General features: G+C 40.8%; 2 protein-coding genes across 3 annotated transcripts in view; one reads left to right on the forward strand and one right to left on the reverse strand.

Moving 5' to 3' along the window:
* Positions 1–19526, reverse strand: part of LOC135201561 (persulfide dioxygenase ETHE1, mitochondrial-like) — a 76277-nt gene that overhangs the window by 43032 nt on the left and 13719 nt on the right. The window lies entirely within an intron of this gene.
* Positions 6516–19526, forward strand: part of LOC135201559 (tubulin-specific chaperone cofactor E-like protein) — a 71096-nt gene continuing 58085 nt past the window's right edge. Inside the window, exon 1 of the mRNA XM_064230567.1 lies at positions 6516–7164. The gene's annotated coding sequence lies outside the window, so the exon portion shown is untranslated. The remainder of the gene's footprint in view (positions 7165–19526) is intronic.

Genomic DNA, 19526 nt, shown 5'->3' on the forward strand with positions numbered 1-19526 from the left:
TCTATCTATCTACCTATCTATCTATATATGTCTAATTATGTATTTTACCTTATTCATTTACTTCATTGTTATTAATTGTTTAATTATTTATTTTTGTTATATATTTATTCATTTATTTATTTGTTTACTTATTTATTTATTTATTTATTTATTTATTTATTTATTTGTATTTAATTATTTATTTAATTGTGCATTTATTTATTTATTCTTTGGCATTGGGTAGATGATGTTAATCAGCTTTATGGTCACTTTGATATAAGGATTTATAATGTTTCCTGACTTATTAAAATATTTTGCAAATTCATACATATCTGGATTACAACATATTATTTTATTAAGATTCTAAATGGCCACCCTAATGGATTTCCTCATAACGGTGTCTTTATAAGTAATGAATAGGCTGACCAAATTCAAAATCTCTAAATACCTATGTCGTCTCATCCGCGCGCATATAATTACGCCAATCATCTGGCTGGAGTTTCAGCTCTTTCATAATGTTGGTATGAGAAATTTGCTGCGAGCAATTACTATCCCAATTGCCAACACCTCGTCTTGGGTAAAAGACATGTTGATCCTTCTCCTCTTCGTGCCGACTGAGGTTGTCTGTCTCTTTGGTTTGAATGTGTAAAAACTCTTCAAGCATGTTGTGTTGGAGGTTTGATGAGCGTGTTGAACAACATGTTTGACCGTGTGAAACTTAAGAGTAGTCTAAACATCTTGCCAAAAACTCTCCGATTTAAGCCGTTATCAATTTGAATCTGTATTGTAGTACCTGTTCTTATATTCTTATAAAAAATTTTAAAAAAATGAGACTACCTCGTGCCAAAGCGTAGGAACCTCTGCCAAAGACAGCTGCCCTTATGGCACACTTTGTAGGTTATACATCGCTGTTGGCCTATGCCTACAAAACATTGAAAAGAAGGCTTTCGCATAATACAAGACCCAAATGTGAAAAAATAAGTCATACCTATAAATAGCTAAATATAAACATGCTGTATATACATTGCAACAAAAGGCCATGAAAACTATGGCTATGATTCATGGCACTTGAAAAGATAAATTGCAGCCTCTTAAAATAAATCTTGTCACAGTATGACCGCAAAGGAAATGAGAGAAAGCTAAGCACCTCAGTAGCAGTGGATGCTGATGCTCTGCTAGCGAGTAGCACGTACTGATTGTTAGTTCATAGGTGACTAAGGTGTATGAACGTATACCCTTCTGAAACCACCGGTTTTCGTGGTCATTTTCGATGACTAATATTTCTTGGGGGCCATTATCTTTTACGATATTTACAGTCTTTTGTTTATGTTTTTTTTTAAGGTAATCCCCAACGGGCTGGTACTAAACACGCCGCAAAGTTCGGATACATAACGGGTTCAAATCCATGGGGTCACCCTCTAGATCGGACAGAGCTTATGGAAGATGGTCAAATAGGAATGCATAATGTGATGACGGTGGGACAAATTCAAAAAGTGACAGGATAAATGTTCTGAAGCATGTTGCGTTTAATATCACCTTCCCTGCAGATACAGGTAGACTGAAAAACATAGGCTTATGTTTCTGTCATGAAAAAAGAAATCTGGGCCTCGAATTTGGCAATTATTCAGATTCATTAGAACCAAAGTTACTACTTGCAGAAGTGATCAAGATAGACGCAGATTGCTACCTATACCCTGGGGAACACAAGCGAAAATATAGGTCTAGGCTGAACTGAACACTGTACCTACCAACGACTTCTCAAGTCGCTGGTTGTTTCGAAAGCTGTTAACGAGATCAAGGACGCAACCTTCGACAATCGACTTATACGAAGTTGATATATAAGAGCCACATGGTTGCCCAAGCTGAACGCGGCCCTCAAATCAACCTGAACGAGCCCGGATTCCTATAGTTTAATAAGAACTGTACAGGAGACAGCTAATTGGATAGGAAAAGAACATGGCAAGTTCCTTATTGTTTCCCTTAGAGAGAGAGAGAGAGAGAGAGAGAGAGAGAGAGAGAGAGAGAGAGAGAGAATCACGCAATCAATAACCTTCACACCTTGAAAAGCAATTTTCTCAGATCAACAACCACCAAGAAGAATGAGTTAGTCTCCTGACTTGGCTTTTCTACCACACTGCTCTCTCTCTCTTCCTCTTAACTCTCCTTCTCTCTCTCCTCTCTTTCCTCTCTCTCTATCCTCTCTATATATATATATATATATATATATATATATATATATATATATATATATATATATAATATATTAATATAATATAAAATTATTGATTTGGTGGTTAACCTTAATTTATTATTTACTGTATTAGCAATGTTACTCTGCTTCATCATGACATAATCACGTTGCAGAATGTTGCACATTATGAATAACGGTAAAGGAGGCAGAGATAACACTTATTTTCGTTATTTTGAAAGACGAATGCATTTACGAAATAGGCATTCATTAACAGCAACTTGCCAAGAATTCATCTGTTCAATCATTTCTTGATCATCTTTTTATATTCCTTTTTTATGCCTAAATGACATGACAAAGCAAGAATTGGGTTAAGTCACACATCACTTTGTCACAGAGAGAGAGAGAGAGAGAGAGAGAGAGATTACCAAACTTTAAAATATATCTGAAGCAATAACATTCTACACAAAAGATCATGGGCGCTTGTGTCTTTTTCACCGTCGTATAAAAAAATCACAACGGGATAATAAAAAAAATCAAATGTTAAGAACAATGAACATTACAAATAATAAGAACAAAATTAAAATAAAACAAAAAGAAAAAACTTAAGAGGAACAATGACTAACCAAGGAAAACAAACACACACACACACACAAACCTGCACACAGAAATCCACACGTTACCGAAGATGTCTTGTACTAGACTGACCATTAACACAAAAACAAACATAATCGAATTCTGAATCCACGTGCAACTTCGCCTCGCTCGTAATCAAATGAAAATTCCATCCAGACCTTGGTTCACTTAACAATGGCCATCTCTTCCAGCACTCACACGCACAAAGAAGTCAAATTACCAAAAGGATTCAGAGATGTGTAATTCTGGTGATAGAAGTTCACTCTCGACGTGGTTCGGAAGTCACGTAAAGCTGTTGGTCCCGTTGCTGAATAACCAATGCGTTCCATGCAACGTAAAAACAACATACAAACAAACAGAGGGATATAAATGATGGCGATGAACAAAAAATGCAGCTTTTTTGTTTAGCTTTTTATGGGACAGTCCAAAGAAACGTTGTTGTTCGCGAGTCTGCAACACAAAGGACGGAAACCTTGTAAACCAGACTATATATATATACAAATAAACAAACATGCAAAACTTATATAGCCACACGCTGGCCATGCCAGATGTATATAATAAAAGATTTATATATATTTATTATTACCGGAAATGCAATTTATTTATTTGCTTAATTTAATCAATTAATTTATCTAATTTATTTACTTTATTTTGGTAACAATATCGCGGATCCAATAATGGTAAGGAGTAATAGAACTTATGCCAAAGACCAACCGCTGGGACCTGTGAGGTCTTTCAGCGCTGAAAAGGGAAATTGAGATCAGGAAGGCTTGAAAGGTGTAACAGGACGAAAACCTCAAAAGCAGTTGCGTTAAGGATAGCAAGATGGAAGACAGCGAATATGAACGGAGATACAGTAAAAGGAGTGAAAAGGGGATGAAGCTATAGGGGCCGAAGGGACGCTGCAAAGAAACCTTCAGTAATGCCTACAGTGCATCACGTGCGATGTATTGACGGCACTACTAACCCCCCCTAGGGGAGCGGGCCTAAGAGGTCATTCAACGCTGAGATGGAAATTTAACAGTAAACCTCAAAGCAGTTGCGCTATGAATCAAGTGTTAGGAGAGGGGGGAAAGTAAGATGGGAGAAAGAGAATATGAATGGAGGTACAGTAAAAGGAACAAAAGGGGTTGCAGCTAGGTGCCAAAGGCACGCTGCAAAGAACCTTAAGTAATGCCTACAGTGCCCCATCTGATAATAAACAAAACTCAACTAAATCTGAAGAAAACATCGCAAATGAAAGTATAGCTCTTGCGAAATACAAAACACAAGTAAATTATATATATAAAAAGGTCTTTAATCACAGTAAAAAGTCACATTTAATTACATCCGCCGGTTCTCCCTCCCCACGGCACGTGCAGCGTGTTTTATTGGCTGACAAAACAGACCAATTGGAGAACGGAGCGGGTTCCCCGACTTACGACCCCTGTAACAGAACTCAACGGAGGTAGTGGTTGACACATCAGCGCGTCCGTCCACTATAGAAGGTCCACTGACTGATTTTTGGGAAATGTTGTGCACAGGTTTTTCATCATTTTTCTTTTTGGATTTTTTTTTTTAAAGAAAAACCTCTATAGGTCAAATTGATTGATCTTTAGGAAATGTTATGCACAGGTTTCTCATAATTTTTGTTTCAGCCTCTAATGTCAAACTGACTGAGTTTTTCTCTCATAAAATACTGTGCAAAATTTTTTCCTTTTTTTCTTTAAAAAACAGAAACCTCTATAAGTCAAACTGACTGCTTTTTTTTTTTTATGAAATGCTGTGCAAAGGTTTTTCAATTTTTTTTTTAACCTCTATATGTCAAATTGACAGAATTTTATGACGTGCAACTTTTTTTTTTTTTTTTTTTTTTTTTTAGAAAAACCTCCATAGGTCAAACCGACTGATTTTTATGAAATGCTGTAAAAAGGTTTTCCATCGTTTTTAATGTAAAAACCACCTCCATATACCAAGGAAAACCAGGGTGGGGTTTGAAAAACTCACTGCATTATAAGATAGTTAAGGATACCAGCATGATTTTTTGGGGGGGTGGGGGGGGAAGGGTTTGTTATTTAGTACTCAACCTTGTTTCCCACAGACTGGGGAGGTGGTGGGGTCATCTACCCGTCTCCATACTATTTTTCATTGGGTCTTTCCCCCCTAGTAGTTTTATGGGTGTGGACTTTTTCTTTTATGCTTTTTTTTTTTGGGGGGGGGGACTGTTGTACCGTTTAAATAGACGCTATAAATTGATTTCCTTTAGTTTCCCCTAAATGACCGTGTGTTCTATTATACCGTGGTGATTACCTCATTTTTTATTTCCATTCTCTCTCTCTATCTCTAAACAATTACATGTCCAACGTAACCTCATAAAATACAATGAAGTCACGTTTACATAACTGCAAAAATTAGCTAACACTGTCCTCAATTATTCAGTAATTGTCTCGGTAATTATTCATGCAAACGCAATGTTAAATTTACCATTTGTGAGCTAATTATAAATTATGATACTAACTACATTTTTTGAAGGATTTATATTGTACAATTATGCAGTTATTTTGTTCAAGAATTATTGTCACTTGTCTTCAGTAACACTTTTACTGAATCTCCTTAAAATTTATCAATAACATTCTCGCATATCTCCGAGACCTGATGTATATATATTAATAATATTATATTATATATACTAATATATACTATATATATATAATATATATATATATATTATATATATCTATATATATATATATAATATATATATATAGATATATATATATATATATATATATATGTATTAATAACATAAATATACATATATAGCATATAAAAACTTTCATCCATTCTTTCAAAGATACCAAAACAAGGCGTGATCCGACCTCCAGCTCACTAGGGGTGCGTGCTAAAATCTACGGTCAAATAGCGCTTTGGTTCACCAACGGAAATTATAATAAATACGCAATATATTTTATTAGAATTAATTGTTTTGTACTGTTTGACATGCACATTATCTATTTCTTTTACATTTTCATTCTAATAAATAACTCATTAATATACTATCCTAAAATTCCTGTATCTTTAACGCATTTTTAAGACTTTCCTTAGGGCTTTCTTACCTCCCCAACAAGAACAACAGCAGCAAGAACAAGTAAAACAAGAACAACAACAAAGTATTTTGTAAGCTTACTTCCCGAGCAAGCGAAAAAAAAAAGTATCCGCTGTATCCCATCTAGTTTTTTCCGTTTCCGTCACTGCGATAATGTCAACAAAACCAAACGTTCCAGAAAAAAGAAAACGTACATAAAAAAAAAGACAACGGATCTGGGAACAAAAACCTAAATCACGTGATCAGATCACGAACACGCATCATTCCCATCTTATTACACCTTAAGCTTTCTCCCCCCTCTCTCCATCCTTACACCCCTCCCCTCCCCTACACGAGTGTAATTTTCGAATTATATCTCCTGACCCCCTTTCCACACCACTGGCAACAACATCGAGATCCAACTGTGAGACACCCGCCCCCCTCCCCCCTCCCTCCGACTCCACCCCTACCCTCCCCCCCCCGAACCCCAACGCCCTCGGAAAATCCCCTAGACAGCAATAAAGCCTTTCTGTGGAACCACGAGCTGTTACAAAGGTGGATCCATTTTCGAGTTGATCCACCTCGCTCCCTCCATGCTCCATCCATCCTCAGTTTGTTGTGAGAAGCGATTCCCAGCGCACACACGTTACAGTGAGCGCGCGAACTCGGTTGCGTTCACTTTTGAAGTTTTCTCTCTCTCTTCGATGGATATTCCGTCGTGTTTGTGATGTTCGTGGTGAAGTGTTATAATAATTTAAATAATTAAATACGTTCTGTGTCGGTGTGTGTGTTTGGTGTAAATAAGGAAAGGAGTTAAATGTGAAATAACGTGAATTTCCAAATTAACATTTACAGTATAGGCCTACGAAACCTCTCCATTGGTGTTTACGAAAAATAATCAAATCTTTTTCATAGCACAAGGCTGATAAAGGTTTCTGATGTGTTAAAAATTCCAACCAAGTAATTCAGCGAATGATCAAACACCAGGAAATAGAACGGGGCCTCCGGAGTAGCACAAAACCGCTACTTTTACCTAAACAAGGCTGAGGGAATACCAAATGAACGCGACGCTGCTGGGCAGGTATTACCTCATCAATAAGACAAGGAAGTGAGGAGGCCCACTTGATCTTGCCCCTACTGCCATTTTGGTCACCTTGTGGGCTACATGTTTTGATGAGAGTGAGTGAGTGAGTGTGTGTCTCTTACCTGACTCACTCACCCATCCACCCACCTGCCTTGAGAGGACTGTCACCCACCACCCACCGACTGCTTTTGGAGCGAGTAACGGAAAGCGAAGGTAAAACTTTTACGTCACGAAAAAATACAAAATACTTTATATTTTTTTTATAATTTGTGCCATATAAAAGTTTAAATGCTTACGATTTATTAGTTTTATTTGCTTCAAAATACTCAAAATATAAGTTGTTACTTAAACCGTGCAAACGCAAGTTCAGTTTTAATTTTAAAAATAGACCCACTGGTTCGACTCTGTGCTTATTTCTTGGCTTCGTCGAGACTGAAAAGTTTCAGTTAAATGAAAATTACCTATACAAACTTTCAAGTTATTTTAAGAGTAGTTTTAAACGTTGACTGATTTTTTGTTCATTTACATTGCGTAATATGAATCTGAATTCCTTCGGAAACTGAATGATTGGTTAATATTTACTGGCGTAACAGTTTCCTGCATAAAAATAACAAAAAACAGCTATTTCTTCATATTATTACTGAAAGCAGCCCTTGATTCATTTACAACCTGGGACTTTCTTATATTTCTTTAAAGTAAGTGTAACCTTCAATTAAAATAATGTACACTGAATTCAATACTTAATAGGGCAAAACATTGTACTTCATTATAGTTAGTGCACCATTTATTATTTTTATCATTGACAAAAACGAAACTCCTCTTTGGGGAAATTTAAACCGCTGACTGGCGATTTGCCATGCCAACATATCCATCCATTCACAGAGAGGATGAATGGTATAAAACCTGATATACTTCTGGAATCATGGCAGGCCAAATGTACCCATATATATCTGGTTCCACTCCTTTTATGCTCTCTGTGAATAGGGGGATAAAGTGTTGGCCTGGGAAAAAAAATTGGTTCGTGGTTCAAATTTCCAAAAGAGAATGGTTGTGTTCATCGTCTATTTGCAGGGAGAATCCTTTGTTTATAATGCAATACAAATAATAATAATAATAATAATAATAATAAAAAATAAGAGCAAAAAGGTTATAAATGACAAATAAAAGGAACAAATAAATCTAGAAAGCACATGACCACAAGAAAATCAAACAATACAGATTCAAAAAGTCACATTTTTACCATAACATCCCAGTTGGATATCTATCCAAATTTAATGATCGTGAGATGACGAATTTCGTCAAAGACTTACTCACATTAAACAGTAATAAAGTCAAGCATAAAAACTAAGGTGCTAATAATAATAATAGTCGCAACAGACAAGGTCACCAAAAGCAATCGAACATCAGACCTCATACACACGGTCTAGGGCCAGGCCGTGCTCATACATAGATACTGAGCCATGACGTAAACTCTCTCATTCACCCACAGATCTGGCTCGTCGTTTGGCCTAAATTTAATATCGTTGTGACTTCAATACAATACATTCCTGAGGCAGAAAACACTTCGAACGTTTATTCACACTTTTTGGGCTCAAGACGCGTGCTTAAGCAAAATATTACCAAAAGCCACCGATTATCTGGCATATCTTGTATAGACCGACTGACGAAACAGCTAGCAGGTGTGATATGTCTTTGGTAACCGGAAAAAGGATATAGATTTCACTATATATAACTATATATATACACTGTCACACACATTATATATAGTGTGTGTAATGTTTATATAACACATATATACAGTAATTGTATGGTTGTGCCATAATATATTTCTATAATTATGACCCAAGGTCTCATGTTGTCTGTGCAACTAGAATATTTCCACCGAAGCTTTCACCTCAAAGTGTGATCAGCGTCTTGTGGTCTAACGATTATTCGGGACTAATTATATTTAATGGCGCAGTTTTTATGGCTACATAAATGACATAAATCGTAATTTCCTTCGCGTCATGAGTAATTGCGTTAATATTTTCCAACCGTGATGTTCGTCTGAGAATAATTTCTAGTCATGAACTGTGGGTATTTGAGAACCAGCAAATATTTTTTCTTTAAAACGGAGCAGGAAACATATAGTATGTGTTTACTGTTCTGCACTTCCAGGAAAAGGACAAATGGAAATATAACGTAACAATGTAATCGGCCTACAGTTAGCTATAGTCCGATTGGGAGAGTTGCAATAGACTCACACAGGAAACCCATCTTACTTTTGTAAGGTCAGAGAGCTTCAGAGCGGGCTGAGGACCCCTCGTCTTTTATCAGATTGACGCCCTCTCCAAAGACCCTTGGTATAAAGTGCTTAATCAAATATTGTCCAATACCATGACAGTAAATCGATATCTCGCTAATACACCTAGCAATTTTGTGGGGATGCATGTCGAGGGTTCCCTGTCTCGGTAGAATAGTACCGTCTGACTAGTACTATCTCCAAGAGATAGACCTTCAGCGTCTAACAGAAAAGATTTTAATTAAGTCAAGAATAACAAAAGAGAGAACATTCCAAAACATGGCAACAGAAGGAAAGAATCACTCTGAATCTCAGACAACAAGTAATTTTCACCTTTCTGAGGAGACTATTTTCGTTTCAATGACCTTCAACCGCAGATCAATCCCCCTAGTAACAGTGTTACGGTTTGCTATTGCTCTTTTCAACCGGGCAAGGGCGGCCATAGAGGGCGTTAACCTACCAATTCTAAGCAACTTTACTTTTACTATGAAATCTGAGCTGTCAACCAACCACAACATTGGTTTACAGTTTTTAGACTGGTTTACAGAGGGCAAAATGGTTTTTTTTTATATAGGTCTAACGATGTTTCTCTCTTGAAAGTGAACTTTGGTCTCACGACAATTGGTAAAGTCAGCAAGACAGACACATGCACAGACTATATATAAAGAAGAAAATTGATCTCAGAGGCACTCTCAAAGTAATTTAGCGAGCATAACTTATCTTTATTAATCTTTTGTATCCTAGGTATCGCTTAGAGTCTTAGGACAATGCTACAATAATGATGATGATGGTAATAATTAAGCCAGTTCTTCCATTTATTTTCTGGTGGTCTCTGCAACCTTCTACCTAATTGCCTACTATTCGCTTGAAATTACAACTAACAGTTTTAAACTTAAACCATCCTTAAGCGGGTATTGATAATGCATACAACAACACCAACAACAATAATAATAATCAATAATGATAGTAATAAGCGCGCCCAACGCATCCAGCCGGTTGCAAACAATTCAAAACACGATGTGCCGTGACAGGAAACTCATATTGGTGTAAAAATCTATTTTTGAACCTTGGTCTGCCCTACTAACATGCACTGAAGGGAGCGCGGAAAGCGAGGAACACAGCGGCAAAACAATCGAATGATGTCATAATTGTATAGAGGAAAAAAAGAAAGAAAGAAAGACAAAAAAACACTGCAACGTGTTTTGCTTCGTCCTTCACCAGAAAGACCTAGCTGGCAACTCCCCTCTTTGGTCTGGATATATCTGGCAACACGTTAGTTGAGTATGATGAGGAAAATATAATAAAAAAAAACAGGAAAATATATTAAAAAAAAACAAAGTAGTTAATTTAGTTAATTCAGCGCTGCCTCAAGATCAAATTAAGTGAACATTTATTACCTGAGAGAGAGAGAGAGAGAGAGAGAGAGAGACGGAATAAAATACTAAAATACAATCTGTGCAGTCATACGTGACGAACCTAGACCTCTATACAGGCACAGCAGTGTGTGTGTGTGTGTGTGTGTGTGTAAGAGAGAGAGAGAGATCATATAAAAATTAAATTACTGAAGAACGATCTGTATCGCAATCATACAACGTAAGCCTAGGCAACATCTCAATACGGGCATAGCAATGAGAGAGAGAGAGAGAGAGAGAGACTAAAATCAAAGTAGAGCGAATGTAACAATGTCAGATGTGGTGTCACGGTGTGACGGTTTCGGGAGTGAACGCGAATTTCACTCCTTTAAGGGGAGTCACAACAGTAGCACAGTTTCGCGCTGGTCTCTTTCTTCTCCTGCCTTTTTACTTGTGTGATTTTTGGGTCGTCTACCTAAACTTTTTTTTGCGTTTATCTGGTTTCTTTATTTTGAGCGTCGAGATTTCAATTATATTCTACGCAATGCTTTTGTTAAGAACAAACATTTAAACGCTTTACAAGTCATGCTATTGTATATATAGGTGCAGCATAAGCCTAATTATTAACCGAGTTTAAAAACATTAAAATTTTGTTCTAAAACCCCACATGAATTAAATATTAAGATATTTTCGTTTTTACACGTAGTAATTGGGGTATAAATAAAGAAATCTGACTTTTTTTTATACTTGGAAAGGGACGGGTAAATAAACTGCTAGAATAATATAAAATAAAGACCGTCCTTGGAACAAAACCCTGAATTCTAAACTGTAAGAAAAAAAAAATCGTGGCTTTGCATACAAATTAGTAGTCCTACTTCCGTATCTCGATAAAAAAAAGGACCTGTATACCTGAAAGAATAAAAATTCTATAACCGAATGTGGATAAACAAATTCGATCCATTTCTGGATTACAACATCTGAAATCCACATAACCTTCGAATTTATCTCGCGGTCATATACAAACAGAACAGAGGTAGCAAGTCTCTATAATTCAAAGGAAAAAAAATTTGTTTGAGAATTGTGAACCTCATTCATGAGACCTATCACGATTTTAATACTTAATTCTTTTTTTGCGAACAATTGTGACAAGGCTAATGGGGAGAGAGAGAGAGAGAGACAGAATGACGTTTTTGCACTAGGCCAATAACGGTGATAGAATGGCTGGATATCATGAAGAAATCGGGTTTCTCTCGCTGTCAGCCAGAGAGAGAGAGAGAGAGAGAGAGAGAGAGAGAGAGAGAGAGAGATAACATACGAGTGAGGAGCAGGTGACTTATATTACACCACAAAACATCCGGTTATTCAGTGCTTATTGAGGTTGCTTTGAATGTGTTCATCATCACTATTCACTATACCGTAAACAATGGTGTTTGTACTTTCACTTGCACACGCTGGACTCAAGTAGTCCACAAACTAGTTTACTAAACAGTCAGATAGTTAGTAGTCTAATTATTTGAATAAATTTGACAAAACTGGTAGTATATATTATTATATAATAGTATAGTGTTAGGGTAGATTACAGAATTCGTGATGGAATACCAAAGAATGGCAAGAACAGAAACGCCTGTCAAAGGGACGGATAGGCCGATAACATCTGAAAAATTCGCATAGGATGAATTGCCAAGTTGTGTAAAGGAATTAGGAATTAAGAAACGTAGATGAAAAACGGTCGGCTATGATGGAGTCATTGCAAAAATTATTTTGGCTTAAAATACCAAATTTGTAACTAATTTGTATTTTTCATAACTAACAAACCTGAGGTCTTAACATTAGGATTTACTAGCGCCAAGCTGGAAACCGGTAGAAATTAAAATTATTAACACTTGGTGAGGATCCATAGGGACCTAATGGCATCTATACCAGGTCACGGGGCATTGTATACCCATAATGCCCCCACGGTCTAACCTTTGTGACCCATCAGTTATTTTATTCTAACCCAGTTTTGAGACTGCTAGAGGGGTGGTTTCGAGTGGGCCTTTAACTGTTAAGAGACCTCAGGTTTGTTTAGTTATTGAAAAATACAAATTAGTTTACCAAATTTGGTATTTCTGTTCATACACGAAACAAACCTTCGGCGTCTTAATCATTAGGTGAGTACTTACTATTGGGGGAGGGTAAGGTCAGTCTACCAACTGACTGGAAGTTTTGCCACCTTATCCATTTCCGAATGATATTAGGGAAATTCTAGAGAATGGACAATGAACCGATCTAGGACCAAAGATAAATAAAGTCGGATCTATTGGTTTTCCTCCCACTGGGTGTAGATACCATTTCTACTGTTTACTCCTTGTCCCTTGCGACTGGAATTCCACCTTCACCCCTCTTTCCTTCTTATCCAGAGGGGTGGTGTTGTGTGCTACTGAAAAGTTATATCATCAGCTGAAGATAGCTTTCACACAGTAGTGGTCTGAAACCGCATCCTCCTTGCATCTAGTCCCGTTTTCCAGCACATGACGGTACTCTCGCTTTCATATTGCCCGTAAGTTTCAAAGGAGCCTAGGAAGAAAGTAGTAAAGAAAAAACAAGAACCAGTCATCCCATTTCAATTCTACTTTTCATACCTTCCATCTTACGACTAGACGCAAACTGACCCGCCAGGGTGGCACTGGATTGAACTATATCACTTGTTGGGCCCCGCCACCACTGGACCCCAAGGAAAAGGGTGTCCAAGGATCTATGGGCAACATCCTTTCCAAATAAAATGGGTTAAAGGTGAAAGTTGTTTGGTGGCCTTCCACACGCCAGCTTCCAAGAATTTTTAATCCAAGAACATGTTCTTCTTAAAATGCCCTAGGGAAGCACTCACACCCCTGATGGTCATGAGCTCTAGCTCCCACCATGGCTATTCTGACCCTCCTGTCTTCTTTGTTTCAGTATAATCATTTTCTGATTGTCTCCCTTAGCCAAAATGTATTGTATTCCTTGGGACACGTTCCCCTTCTTGTTCCGTCCTGTACACTTACGAACAATCCTCCTGGCACCCCGGGCCTGAGGTGCCGTTGTTCTCTTTAAGGTACTCCCTTAGTGCCCTGGGGGACGGGGCACAGGAGCATTTCCAGCTTTTGGTCGTTGTTTCTTACAAAGTCTGGCCAAGGAATGGTTATGGTAAAGGAGTCGAATCTGCCGTCTACTATTGTTTGGATTTTTGGAGGTCTTTGCCCACGAATTCTTGGGACAAACTCACACAACCATTGATCCTCCAACCTCTTCGAGTGCTTTATGAGATATGATGAGGCCATGGTAGCTCCCCGCCTACCCTTTTGGGTTGAATCCAGGGCCAATAAGAAGACTGTCTTCAGGGGTCAGGCCTCCCTATCCGTGGACTGCCTTAGTGGTTCGTAAGGGGCTTTTTGTCCTGAAGCTACTCAGGTACCTTGGTCAGATCCCAACTGGGGGTTTTTTTAGCTTCTTTGGTGGGCATGACTGGTTCAAAGCTCCTCACCGTCATGGCCTAACTCCCATGAATACGATATGTCCACTCCTTTCATTCGTAAGACTGAGGCTAAGAGCAGCCCTGTACCCCTTCACCGTGCAGATACAGACATTATTTTTTGTTTTTTCTGTTCTGAGTATATATCGTAAAAGTTCTTGCTACTGGGCTGAATAGTGGTAACCGAGTGGATTACAAACGTTCCCCCTACCCCTACGACCCCAATCAACATAGTATGGCTGAACCACTTCCCTTGGTATAGCTGTCCCGCAGATGATTTTCTGATATTACCTGCCATCCTGAGTTTGCTGCTTTCTGGCGAAAAACCCTCGCTCTCGGAGGTAGTACTTGAACAGTCTCCTCCACCCGTGAAGCGATAGGGACTTCACCGACCTGGTTGGTACCTCTCCACGTGTGGCCTGACACCAGCCAAGGTTTGCTGCCATGGGGGTAACGGTAATCTCTTGGCACATCTACTAGGAGTTCCAGTAGGTTCTGGAAACCAACTCTGCTTTCGTCGGCCATAAAACGGGGCTAACCAGGGAGTCATTCTTGGAGGTTTCTGAGACCGCATTTACCCCTGTTCAGAACCTGACGGATTAGACAAAATGGAGGAAATGCGTACACGTCCAGATTGGTCCCAGGGGTGGTTGTAGCGCATTCCCTTCTGCTGCTGCAACTCTGCGTTCCGGGTGACTACTGGGGGGAACAATACCTTCAAAAACTTGCCAACTTTTTTGGTTGTACCTGGTTGCGATAGGTCTTATGATACGGTCCTTCCCCCAACAACATGAGCCATCCTGTCCCTACCTGCTTTGGTGTAGGGACCACTCCGTTCCCCTCCCAGAATCTGATCCCTGGCTGGCTCAACTTGTCGGCCACTATGGTTTCTTTTTTCCCTTCCCTGGGAAAAGTGGAGAAAGAAAAAACCCGGATATACCTGGCCTTGAGGTTTCTACCTGGTTTCTCTCTATCCCGCCCACTGGTGAAAGTTGAACTGTCATCACATGTAACTGACCGAAAAGAAACTAGGTGCCTCCTTGCTTTGTTTATATAAGGCCTACTACTGTGGTGTTTTTGGTTCTGACATCAATACCACCGAGTGTCCCTTTACTTCCTCCTCCCTGAATTCTTGTAGAGCCAGGAAATGCTGCTTTCAACTCCAGCACGTTTTATGTGGAGTTCTCTGTGCCTTGCAACTCCGCCATTTTTGCTGACAACCATCAACTCCTCCATACTGGGCTTCCCCAGCCTTCTAGTGATGCATCCTAAAAGAGAACAGCAACGGAGGTCTGGGGAGGATTGTTTGAAGGGGGACAACCCACTGTCAGATTGTCGTCGTCCACCCACCCCAGCATCATGTCTTTCCTCACTTCTGCCGACAAGGGAATTTGCTCGTACGGGTGATCTACTGTTGGTGACCAAAACTCCTTCATCCCTCCATTGTAGGGAGCCGAAGGTGTAGCCTTTCCTTGTGGTAACTAGCTTCTCCAGGGGAGGGAGGTTAGGATTCCCAGCACCACCTGCCACTGTCTTGCTGGCTGTGTCTGGCTTTCCCAAAAGGAAAGGCATTCACCACTTTGTTTTGCCATTTCTGTACTCTTGGTGTCTGTCGGGTGAATACTTTGGCTTGTGTTGTGGTCTATCACCATTCCCAGATATTCCCGAAACGTTGACTTGGATCCAGCTGTGGGGTAGCGACTTCTGCTGATTCCCAAACCACAATACCTAGGCTGTTGACAAGCTGCAGGGGGAGGGCCGCCCTTGTCCCTGGAGTAATTTCTCCCTGGACTTTTGCTATCACCAGCCAATCCGTCCAGATATCTTTATCAGCCTGAATCCCCTGATCGGTGCGGCCCATTGCCGACACGAGGGTGAACATACTCCTTGTAAAAATAAACCTTTGAGGGAGCAACGTTGTCAATCCGAAGCACCAGGGACCTTGAACTCGAAAGCTTTCCCTGCAAATACTGAAGCGGGAAAGAAATTTTCCTTGGAAGACTGATGGACTTGGTTATCTAGAAAGTAAATGCGTAGCCTTTATATCGACTGTCAGCATAAAGTCTCCGATTCTGGACCTGCTTGTAGAAACCGTTTTATTTTCCGGAAGTTTGGTCCCATCTTTGAAACTGGTTTTCCTTATAAACAGATTTCAGCGTTGACAGGTCCTCTTTAACTGTCCTCCACTCCCCGTTTGGCTTTGGGTACCATAAAAATCCCGCTGTAGAAGCCTTTTGTTTTGTCTGGACTGCATACTTGTTTGCCACAGCTCCTTTTTTGTTTTTTCCATCATCTTCTTCACTTCGTCCTGCAGAATAGTGGGCCGGCCTTTCTGATATTTGTGGGCATAAGTGACGTGGGGGTAATGGTTTGATCTGTCATGGGCGGGGTTTGACCTCGAACGGAAATCAAATACCCGATCCTGAGAAACATCCCACCACCCACTGCTCTGCCCCTAGTTCCTGCCCACCACCTTCCAGTGATTTTGCCCAGGCAACCCCCCACTGGTGTGGTCCCGAGTGATGGGATGGCGCCCCATCCTATCTTCTTGAGCCTCTCCCCCTTCCCCTATTGCCCCCTTGTCCCTCTGTTTTTGTTTTCTTCTACTTGTGAAAGGGCCGCTATGGATTTATCCTCTTTGGGGTGGGGAAGGAGGGTCCTTGGTGACTCTATTAGGGATGCTATGTCTCACTGGTTTCTTTCGAGACATCTGCTGTTGTCTTTCCCTCCAAAGGCAGTAGTTTGACTGTTAGAGGTTTTTCCTAACTGCCTGTTGCACCAACCTATCGTTAGGGGTGTCCATCCTTTCTTCTATCTCTCGCTTTCTTTTTCCAGTATGACCTTTCTGGCCAACAGTAGTTTGCGATTCCAAGATATCCCCAGTTCCTCCTCATTGCTAACAGGGAATCCAAATCCACATTGCGGCTTAGTCCTAGCCAATGCTGCATCTCTCCTCATTTAGCAGGATATTTTGCCCGAAACATTGGCAGCTTTACGTTTTTGTCAGGTACGCAATCGCCTTTGGAACCCCGCCTGACTGTAGTCAAATCTAATGAACAATGGTTCATCTACTACTTTTCGTTGTTGCTTTTCCGAGGATGCAATTTTCGCCACTGCTGTTGACCAAGGAGGTCTAACCATCCAGGACTGCAGCCTGAAAGACAGAAGAAGCTGTTGCTTCTAACGTAGGGCAAGCCTCTTGGTACCGTCATCGAAGGGACTACTCCATTTTAACCTGATCCAAGAGTTATTCCCAGGGGCCTTAACCTTACTCAATTAGGGTTCATTTGTTTTCTAGAACGCAAAGGGAACCTTCGGTGTCCCGTTAATAATTTATTTCCTTTGCTTTATCATTGGAGGGGGTGAATCAAATTTAATGGGATCTATTAGATCTTAAGGAAGTTATCCCTCCCTTGCAATCTTTGCGTTTTACCGGTTGTTGCAAGATACGGATTACCGCATTGACATCGAACAAGGCAATTCATGAACGAAACACCTTGGTATCCCCCTTTCTTTAGTCCAAACCCCGCCTATTTTGTTTCCAATTCCAGGAAAAGGAAAAAAAAAAAGCATACTGGCCGGTGTTTGTGTTGTTCTTCCGAAAGGCTATTTGGAATTGACGAATCAATCAATAACCTCTGCATACGAGGCCAGAAAACTCTTGGTTTTCCCTCCTTCCCTCCGGTCTCTAAGTGTACCCAACTCTCCGTCCAAACGAGAGATGTTGTCTCGCCTCTATCTTCTGACAGACGGCCCACCTGGAATTCCAACGGCCGCCGCCTGCCCCTGACGGCCGGCGGCCCCATCTTTGATCTTTGCTTGGCCTCGCTGGTTGGCTCGATCCCAGATAGTCAGCAGGGGAACGGAGAAACGTCCCTTCACCTCTTTCTCTGCTCACGGATCTAAGGAGCGAGAACTCTCGTCTAGATCTTCCAAGTATGAAGGCTCCCGCTTAAAGAGAAGGTAACGTTCGTCGTTTATTAGCATTGGCAACGGTTTTCGAGCGTTCGGCGAGCCCTGCCTCGGCCTTGGTATCCATACGGACACTGCCCTTCCACGAACGTATCCCGCCGAGGTTTGCCAACTCTCTATTTTTTGTTACTTTTAATGAGGAGCCTTATCGTCCTTCTTACGTTATTTTTTGAATAACGGCCTTACGGGCGAAACTGGGACCTGCAATTCCGATCCTCCTGCTGCCACCTTTTCGGCCGCCAACGTCGATTTTACCAGAGGTCTCGCAGTTTTTGCGATCCCGAAACTGGCAACTCCGCCTTCGGCCCTGCTAGCTCGCCGGCGGTCCGTTACCTCTCACTCGCTTGTTTCGGCACCTCTTTGCGAACGGCTTATCGTCTGGCAACCTTGTGCTTAATAGCCACTGATTTTTTCCGACCTTCTTTGCTGGACTTGGTTGGAAATGACAGTCCTTCGTCCGAAGGAGAGGGAAGAATTGGATTCTTTCTCCTTCTTGGCCCCGAGGATCCGCTATAGGAACATCCCGAATCCTCCTCCAACGCTTTGAACTGGTCGCTCGGCCAAGTGACGTTAATCGGACTTAGCGATTGACGCCGAACTAGGAGGGGAAGAAGACGAAGAAAGGCGAAATCACACTTTTTCTTTTTGTCCTCCTCTTATTCATTCTCTTCCTCTATATCCTGTAACTTCTGCATTACAGTTTTCGCATTGACGGCTCAGAAGGCGTATTAGCGTCTGGGCTGGGTCAGCGAAAAAAGGCCGGCAGAATCGGTCTGTGACGTCCATCAACCCGCCTGCCACTCCAGAGTGTGACGTTATGTTGTGACGTCATCGCTCTCTGTAGGGAGAGACTGAGAAAAGGTTTCTGCTGGTAACCGCAACGTTTTGCTGCCAAATTAACCCTCCCGTTTCCTGCATCGCTTGCAAATTACTGAGTGGGATGGAGAAGCAGCTGGGCATTAATTTCCCATAAATTGGCAAGAGCCCGGGGGATGAGGTAACATTTTCAGTGCGCTTTGCCGGACCCTGCTGGAACCGTGACGTCCATATAAATGCGCAATCCTGACCATCCAAGGTTGGTATACGCCTGGTTAGGCCTAGCGCTGACCACGTACCCATCTAACCTATGCGCTTTTGCTGTAGCATGGAGCCGCTGGTAACAAAGATGGCAGGTGGGAATATCCCCTCCCCTCACTTTTGGCTGGGAAACAAAGGAGAGTGCAAATTATTCATAAAATTACCCAAGGCCCCCTCCTGACGTTTCCAGATACAGAAACCGCTAAGGAGAAACCCGAAGGGGGTTATGAAAGACAATTCCAAAAGGCAGGTGGAGAACACCTATGGAGCAGCCCTGGTTTATTAACCGGAGGGGGGGGGGGGGGGTACAAAAGAAAGCCGGTTAGGTTTGGTCATCCAAGATGGCGTCACCCCCGTTTCACCCATTTTCTTGTTTATTGGCTTTTCCCCATAGAACTTCCTT

Source organism: Macrobrachium nipponense, chromosome 28 (assembly GCF_015104395.2).
Source record: "Macrobrachium nipponense isolate FS-2020 chromosome 28, ASM1510439v2, whole genome shotgun sequence".
Lineage (NCBI taxonomy): Eukaryota > Metazoa > Arthropoda > Malacostraca > Decapoda > Palaemonidae > Macrobrachium > Macrobrachium nipponense.